The sequence below is a fragment of the Polypterus senegalus genome, chromosome 7, assembly GCF_016835505.1.
Source record: "Polypterus senegalus isolate Bchr_013 chromosome 7, ASM1683550v1, whole genome shotgun sequence".
In the NCBI taxonomy this organism is placed as follows: Eukaryota; Metazoa; Chordata; class Cladistia; order Polypteriformes; family Polypteridae; genus Polypterus; species Polypterus senegalus.
The window spans coordinates 70,722,055-70,730,562 of NC_053160.1; the positions used below are offsets into that span (position 1 = coordinate 70,722,055).

An 8,508-nucleotide genomic window follows, 5' to 3' on the forward strand; every position below is an offset into this window, starting at 1 on the left:
TGGTTTTGCTCCTAAGAAGTCTACTATCAACCTCAACCTGGCACTGAGTGTTTTCATGGAGTGTAAACACGAAGGTCGACAGAGTTTCTTTGCAGCCTTTCTCAATTTTCATAAAGTGTTCAACTCGGTTGATTGAAATGCTCTGTGGGACATTCTGAGACCTCAATGGATCGCTGGATATCATGGCTGACCTGTACACTGGTACTGACTGTTGTGCAGAGTTAAGCCAGAACCTCTACGTTTTTCCCAGTTGATTCTGAGGTTCGTCAGGGGTGTGTTCTTGCTCCTACTCTGTTCAATGCTTGCATGGACTGGATGTTGGGCAGGGTCACGGGTTCCAGAGGTTGTGGGGCATGTGTTGGTGAAGACAGAGTCACTGATCTTGGTTTGCCAATGACGCTGTGATCTTCACGTAGTCAATGAAGGCTCTGATCAGGGTTCTCAAGAGACTTAGTGAGGAGTCCGAGGGTCAGGGCGTGTGAGTGTCCTGGATAAAAACCAAGATCCAGGCCTTTAATGTCCTCTTGGGCACTTCCATCAACAGTGTGTCTGTCTGCAGAAAGAGTGTCAATCTTGTTGAGAGATTTACTTACCTCTGCAGCGACATTCATGTCTCTGGTGACTCTTCCTATGAAGTCAGTAGATGCATTGGGAGAGCATGGGGGTCATGAGGTTGCTGGAAAGGGGTGTGTGGCACACCTGATATCTTTACAAAAGAATGAAGGTCCAAATCTGCAGAGTCTTGGTGTTTCCTGTTTTGCTATATGGTTGCAAGTCATGGACGCTATCCAGTGTTACCTGAAAAGAAGACTGGACTCCTTTGGTACTGTGTCTCATTGGAGAATCCTTGGATACCTCTGCTTTGATTTTTTGTTGAATAAGCGGTTGCTCATGGAGTGACAAATGAGACACATTACCAGCATTATGAGGGAGTGTTAGTTATGGCACTACAGCCATGTGATGTGATTTCCCAAGGGTGATCCGGCTCGTAAGATTCTTATTTTTAAGGATCTGAGCGGCTGAACCAGGCCCAGGGGACACCCATGTAACACCTGGCTGAGGAAAATAGATGGTCATTTCTGGAGGTTGGGACAGGAACGCCTTGTCTGCCTTGGGGGTTGCCAACAAGGATCCTGAGCTGTTTCGTTGTGTGGTGCGGATGGCAATGCGCTATATTAGTGCATGTTCCTCAACCTGACCTAAAGGTGGTGAAATGCAATTATTTCATAAGCACTTTGCAGATCCACTGCTTGTTAATTTATTGCCTTGTATTCATTTCAAGTGCTTTGTCAAATATTTTTGCTTTATTATGACAACTTTTTGATGTGCCCTTTGTGTTATTGCAGGCTATCAAAGAGCAAGGCTTAGTGATTTCAACATTTCCCCTCAAACAAATATTGACATTTTCCGCATTGTGAATGCTGCTCAGGGGGCTAACATCTTGCTTGTCCTTGCACTTAATTGCAATTATTTTGCCTTTTTGTCTTGCATTTTATGCAGTGCTATGCAACCCTATAGGATCAGAAGCTGCCATAAGCTGGGTTAAATATGCAAGTTAAAGGCCATCCCTGCTAGTGGTTGCATTTGGAAAGTAAATTTATTTAAAATATTTTAATTTATATTGGGCTGGCAGCGAGCTATTTTGGTGTCCAATGTATCTTTACATTCCTTCATTCATTTTCTAAACCTGTTAATTCTATCATATAGTTCTGCAAAGCCACAGCACCATTAGGTCAAAGGCAGGAATTAATCCTGCACATGGTGCAAGTCTATTGTACAATATGTTTATATTCTGATCACAAAAAAAATTTAGACGCATTAAATATCACTAGAAACTGGGACTCTTTAGCAACAGTTGAAATTAAAACATTATAATTCATAGAATTTCTGGTACAGTATAAATGGTTGTATGGTTATATGTCTCAGGAGGCAATGACATAGAATTACTTCTTGAAACAGCATGTGCTGCTGTCCTGTTCTCTACAATACCTATTTGGTTTAAGCCATGAGCAATATTATTTTATTATTATTAAAGTTCTTTTGCAGATAAACAAACAAAAAACAAACTCTGCTCCCTCTCTGGGTCTTCATACAAAGATCTGAAATATTTCTATTAGCTGGGATGGCTTGTCCCTTTAGCTACGATAAAGCACCTCACACCTTTATACCTGCTCTCTCTAATACACACATTATCTCTTTCTCATCCAGCCAGGTCTACCACAAACTCCCTCTTTTTTAAAACTGGAATACCTTTGTAGAACGGTGATTTTGCCAAAACTGTAAAAACAAAAATTATACAAATAGTACTAAAATGAATCACTTTACTGGTATAACAATTGTAAAAACTAATGAATGGTTAAATATGGACAAAAAAATCTAAAAAAAGAAACTTTGTATAAAAACTTTTAAAACAAAGAGCTCCTAACAATAACTTATTAAAAGTGAGAGAAAGAGAAAAAGAGAAGGGCACATATTAATTAAATAATTTACATTTTACACTTTAATTTGTCATACCAACACTCCAAACCCAAACAAAGACTATAATATTATCCAGTAACCAAGCAAAAGTAAAATCAGAAATTCAAACCAAACAATGTATTATATTGGAATTACTCAAGATCAGGAGGCCAGCATAGGCAAACTGACTCCACAGCAAAACACTCTGGCAACTGGGCATCTTTTTTAATGAGGTCCTGACTACCACAATGCAAGCATGTATTGAGATATTTACATATTTCATCAAGATACCCTACCTTTTGAGGTACAACTTAAAAGTAGCTGTAAAGCTTTTGCAGATATCTAAAGAATACAATGGCATCTCTTGAGCTACTGTACTAGCTGCATCTAGTACCACTAAATTTAGGATGTGGGTAGCACATGGCACAAAGAAAGCTTCATAATTTTTGCATCAGTTTGGTCTGCATACCTTTGTGCTTCCCCTTCATGTCAGTGTCACTGTCATAAGATTGTCTTCTACAATAATCAAAAGAAATATTTAGTTCATCGAGTCTGTCGAGGACAAGAGAAGACAAAATTTCTTCCATTGTCTCTATTGCTGGAATTAGCTAATAGAGTGATCTTTAAACCTGGGTACTTCCTCCAGTGTGACAATTCTTATAATTAGTGAAGTTTGCTTCTCACGGCTAACATTGTGTTGTATGAAAGGAGAGAAGGTTAGCACTCCCCTTGACAAGGATGGAAGAGGTCCTAGTGGCCTTACAACACATATACGGTTAAGGCATTGCCACCTACTTCGTGGCATCTCTAACCATGTTTTTGTGAATTTCCCCTTGGGATTAATAAAGTATCTATCTATCTATTTATCTATCTATCTATCTATCTATCTATCTATCAGGTATGTAATACAAAATAATGGAGTAATATTTGGACTGCTTAATGCCATTCACAATATGCGCTATTACCTTCTCAAATATCACATTAATGAGCTTATTTTTAATTGTTTGCCAAGTTTGTGTAGGTGCTGTAACTATTCTCAACATGTATCATATGCTGTTTCAAGACAGGATCAGATTTGGCAAGATGATTAATTTCTTCCAAAAAATTGTTGTGTTTGGGTAATGTAGATTGTCTGTGGACCCCCTCAAAGCAAGATTCCCCTTTACTAGAAACTGAATTATTACTACCAAATGAATGAGAACTTCACACCATCACTTTTTATCAGCTTCCAAGAGTGTCATCTCAGTTGTTTAGCCACTTTTAAGCTGAGTGCTTTGAGTAGTGAGAAAAGCACTATATAAATGCAATAAATTAATTATTATTATTAAGGTGCAATTCAAACTCTTTGCTGGCTGCCATTTGCTTTGACTGTTCTGAACTATTTTAATTATCTCTAAGAAGTATGGGTCAATTTTTCCAGTCAATAAGTCCTTGATGGGTCAATTTGCAGGTCTTGGATGAAAATAATTGGCTGCAGAAGCAGTTGATTAGTTGAACCAGCTCCTTTTATTTTTTTTATTTTTGTATAATAATGGTGATGACAACTTCTGCATTCCACTCTTTTTGGAGAAGCAAAACTGCCCTTTATCTTTATTTTTCATGGTCATCTCCATGATCAAATCACATCTACTGGAACTGAACAGGACAGAAGCCAATCAACAGAATCAAATGGTGGTGCAATAACGTACTATCTTTCTTTATCATATACTTAATAGCAGCCACTTGAGGTGAATGAGACAGTAGCTGGCAGGCACCAATGTGTGCTTGTGTCTGTTGTTTGGACGAGGGTGGCTGTCTGATACCCTTAATTGTTGGAATGGGGTGTGGGGGAGATGAGGCATTGTGAACACTACCTTCCAATGACAGTATCTCACAAGTTGGAGATGGTACCTGGAAATATTTCAGTAGTGCACCTGAAAGTACAATATTCAGATATCATATAAAAATCATTACAGCCTATTTACATGAATAAATTGACAATGTGATAAACAAACTCAGTTTTAAATTATATTGCTTTCCTGAAGAATAATTATTTGATTATTTTAAACTATTTCAGTTAATATGATAGTAAGATGAGTAAGTTGAATTGGAAAATAACTAAATATTAAGCAAGATAATTAAGTCAGAACAAAGCTACAGTACCAAGAAAAGGGAATAATTATAATTTCATTTAATAGTACACAACCAATAAAAATTATAAAACACAATCTGGTGTATCAGTAAAGCACAATGCATTGTATTAAGAAATCCTGAAATCATCACTCATGGAGATTTCCAATTCATTATTTAGTTAAATAATTTGCAGATCGTTTCTCTTTCATGCAAGATGAGACAGTGCTTTTCTCGTGAAATGTACCAGGGTGTAAAGAAATCCTTCATGTACATTACTTAAACACTGATATTGTTAATCCCGGTATCACAGATGGAAGTTGTTTCTGACCTGCCAACCCATAATGAACAGATAAGCTGCCTATAATTGTATATAAGTGAAGCAAACACCTCAGAACCTCCCACCCAGTTAAAACTTACTTTCAGGTTTTTAGTTACATACAGCGTTTTTATTGAATAATTATTATGTACATTATATACTGTATATATATTGTTGATATATCTGCCTATAATTTATTTAATGCTACTTGTTTTCATTCTTTTCATAATTATAAGAACTCTAGTTTAGTTGTAACATACAGCAAATTAAGCTGAACCTCACCAATTCATGATGTGCACTGCCAGACTACTACAGTAGCAAAGAAAAATCCCTGGTCTGTTTTAAAGAGATATTCTTTCAGCTAACTCTGGCACTGAATGCACATACTTGGGGAAGCCAGGGCAAGTTATTTCTTAACTGCAATTAACAAGGGTCAGGGCTATACAAATGTTAAATACAAGGCCAATTCCCTGAATGTACACCTTGGAAACAAAAAAGAACCATCAATCTAGTGTCAACTCTTATGCAGTAAGATAAACTATAAAATATAGGGTGGTTTATAGTGCAAGCAGATATTTTTTTCTCATTTCATTACAATGAAAGTGGGGGAGGAGCAAGGGTTTCAGAGGTGTTTCTGTCTGGGCTTCAGCACAAATCTGGATTTGATCCATCACTTCATATAATTAAATGGGCCTAAAGCATGAAGTTCTCTAGTCAACTATTATGCATTTATTCTACTCACAATGTGGGAAAGGATGCACCAAATTCCTTTCTGGTCTTCAGTTCTGCTTTTTCCTTTTTGCATCGGCAATTTTGAACACAAGTGACAGAAACTCATCAAGCCTTTAATAAACAGAGATGAAACTTGTACTTGTACTATCTGGCTGACATACTTATTTTGTCTGGGCTGTAAAACAAAAGGTCTCTGTATGGGGTCACTATATAATGAGCTACAGTTTAATTGTAAATACCTTTTTTAATGTTTCCATCCCATTACAGTACAAAGGGAAACATTATAATTTAGGTCAGCTCACCGCAACATGATGCACTAGGAAAATCATTTCAGCCATCATTTGTCTTTGATGCACTCCATTTCATGGGAAGATGACTACTCTGATGCACTTGATACACATTTGGTGATGATGCAACATGAGTTCTTGTGCCTTTTGGACTTAATACATAATAAGGATTGACTTTCAGGGGTCTAAAATATTTAATTTTCTACAGATACATTAATTATTCTTTGAAAGATCATTATGGTTTATCCAGTACCATAAAATAGTGATCTTTGATTCAGTTTTATACAAATGAAGATATGGACACTTTATATGGACACTATACTGGTAAGTTATACAACTTGGGCATATTTAATTTATTTCCATGGTATGTCTTACTTTTTCTGTGTTGCTATTTAATTTACTTTAATAATATTCAATGTCAACTACACAACTTGCTTATAATGATGTCATGAATGAATCAATTACCCCCCATCATCAACTGAAACCACGTGAACCCTGTACCAGTATGGATCTGACACACCCTATTCTATATTGAAAATTATCTCAACATTAATAAAAAGTAAAAAATATTGCCATTCTTCCCTCCAAAGCATGCATGATGTGGTTGCAGCTGTTTACAGTCATCAATATAACCTACTTTCTAAAATATTCTTAAATATGATGCCAATGGCTACTCACAAAAGTAAAGAGGTCCCCAAGGGCCAGCTCCTTTTTTTTCTGGCAACAGAAAAATGACCTACAGAGAGAAGAAGAGATATAGATACAGAGTGTGACGATGCGGGTTTGGCGCCATGCTCCCATCTCTGTTTGGGAGCCCTTGAACCCAACACCGTCGATAATGTTACTGAGTGAGCTAGTCAGTAGTGGCAATAAACAATTGAGCAAGGGGTTGGTAAAAAGTGCAAAAGTGCTTTTATTTAAATAGTCAACAAAACAGTGTTCAAATAAATAAAGTGCAGTGCTTTCCAAAGTTCAATGAATAAATAAATAATCCATTAAGAAAATGGAGGTTAAAAAATCAATAAATAGAAAAAACAATCCTTTAAAACCAGAGGTTAAAATGTTTCTTAGGAAGCAGTCTTTAAAAACAAATGACAAACCCGGTGCTTCTTCCCTGTTAGCGTCTCACCTGCTTCTCCCATACGGGCCCTACAATAGGCGCGATGCTCTCAATGACCTTCTGCCTGCTCCTGCTGCTACTGTCAGTTGCCTTTCCGATCCTTGGCTCCGGTTGCCTCCCCCTGACAGTGACTTGGGAATTCCACTGTGACCAAGGCTCTCACACAGGGAACACTACGTTCCAAGTCCCGACTCCCGCTACCTTCCGCGGAGAGTACTACACCTTCCCGGTCACTCCTGCCCTTCAAAACAAACACTGCGGGAGCGACCACAACTTCTCCCAGGTGTTGGCCAAACACCCAGGCTGCCTTCAGCTGCCTGCGAGCGTTTGCTCGCCTGCTTCCTGCTGCACCGATTTACTTGCGCTCTATCTCTCTCTCTCTCTCCTCACTGCTTCCTGCTTCCAACCTTCCAACTTTCCTTTTCTTTTTTGTTTCTGATCTTTTTCCTCCAAACCGACTCACGCTTCTTTTATATAATGCGAGGGGCCATAGCAGCTGTAGCACATTAGCCATGGGAGCAATCACGGATGTGGGCAGTTCCTCACCTGTGCACTTGGTGAGAAACGCCCACACCGCAGATCGCCCCATGGCTTGCTATGGCCCAACGCCCCCTCGCTAAGCCGCCGCGAGAGCGGTGATTATTTATTTAAAAATGGCCTTTACTAAGTGAGCTGAGGACCCGCTATACCACACAGAGACAGAGAGAGATTAAAGTAATAATGTAATGTAAAGTAATACTAAGGCACTTTTAGCTTCTTTTAAAGATTTTTGTGTAATTAAAAATTGCACAGGTATTGTAAAAATAACCGAAAATTAATTAAACGATAAAGTCTTTAATGAAATATGAATCATTCACAGATGCTCAATCAAATTTTTGGCCACTTTTTTTAAAAACAGTTGCTATATTGAAATGTATTCTTTTAAATATATATATATTTTGGTAACCATTCATTTTTTTATTTTATTTCCTAAAGGGAAATAAAATCATCCTCTAGGTTTATTGCCAACATAATAATTGGCTTCTTAGCCATAATACTTGGCAATAATGAGGTTAAAGGTATTGTATGAAACAATGTACTACCTTTACTTAAGATCACAAAATGTCCTCAAATGTTCAGGGCAAGCGTCTCTCTGACCAAACAATGAATTTTGTTAGCTGGAATGTTAAAGGTCTCAATCAAGACCTAAAAAGAAAAAAAGTATTTTCTCACATAATAGATCAAAAATGCCAAGATAGTATTTTTACAGGAAACTAACTTAATAAGTAAGGACCAATTTCAATTGAAAAGAAATTGGACTTGCCAAATTGTTCACTCCAGCTATACAGGTAGTTGTCAACTTACAACCTATGCATCTTATGACCATTTGAATTATGACTGCTCACGGGCAAAAGGCAGCATTCGCCATGCCAGCTCCATATGCTGTGACTCATTTATTTATGCAGTGACTCCTAAAATTATTATGGCCAGAGACATTGTGTTTT

At 37.6% G+C, this 8,508-nt stretch overlaps 1 non-coding gene across 1 annotated transcript; it reads left to right on the top strand.

Moving 5' to 3' along the window:
* The first annotated feature begins 3,151 nt into the window (after nt 1-3,151).
* Nucleotides 3,152-3,280, top strand: LOC120533157. Its single transcript, XR_005634453.1, has one exon. It is a non-coding gene; the product is annotated as a U6atac minor spliceosomal RNA (small nuclear RNA).
* Nucleotides 3,281-8,508: the final 5,228 nt, after the last annotated feature.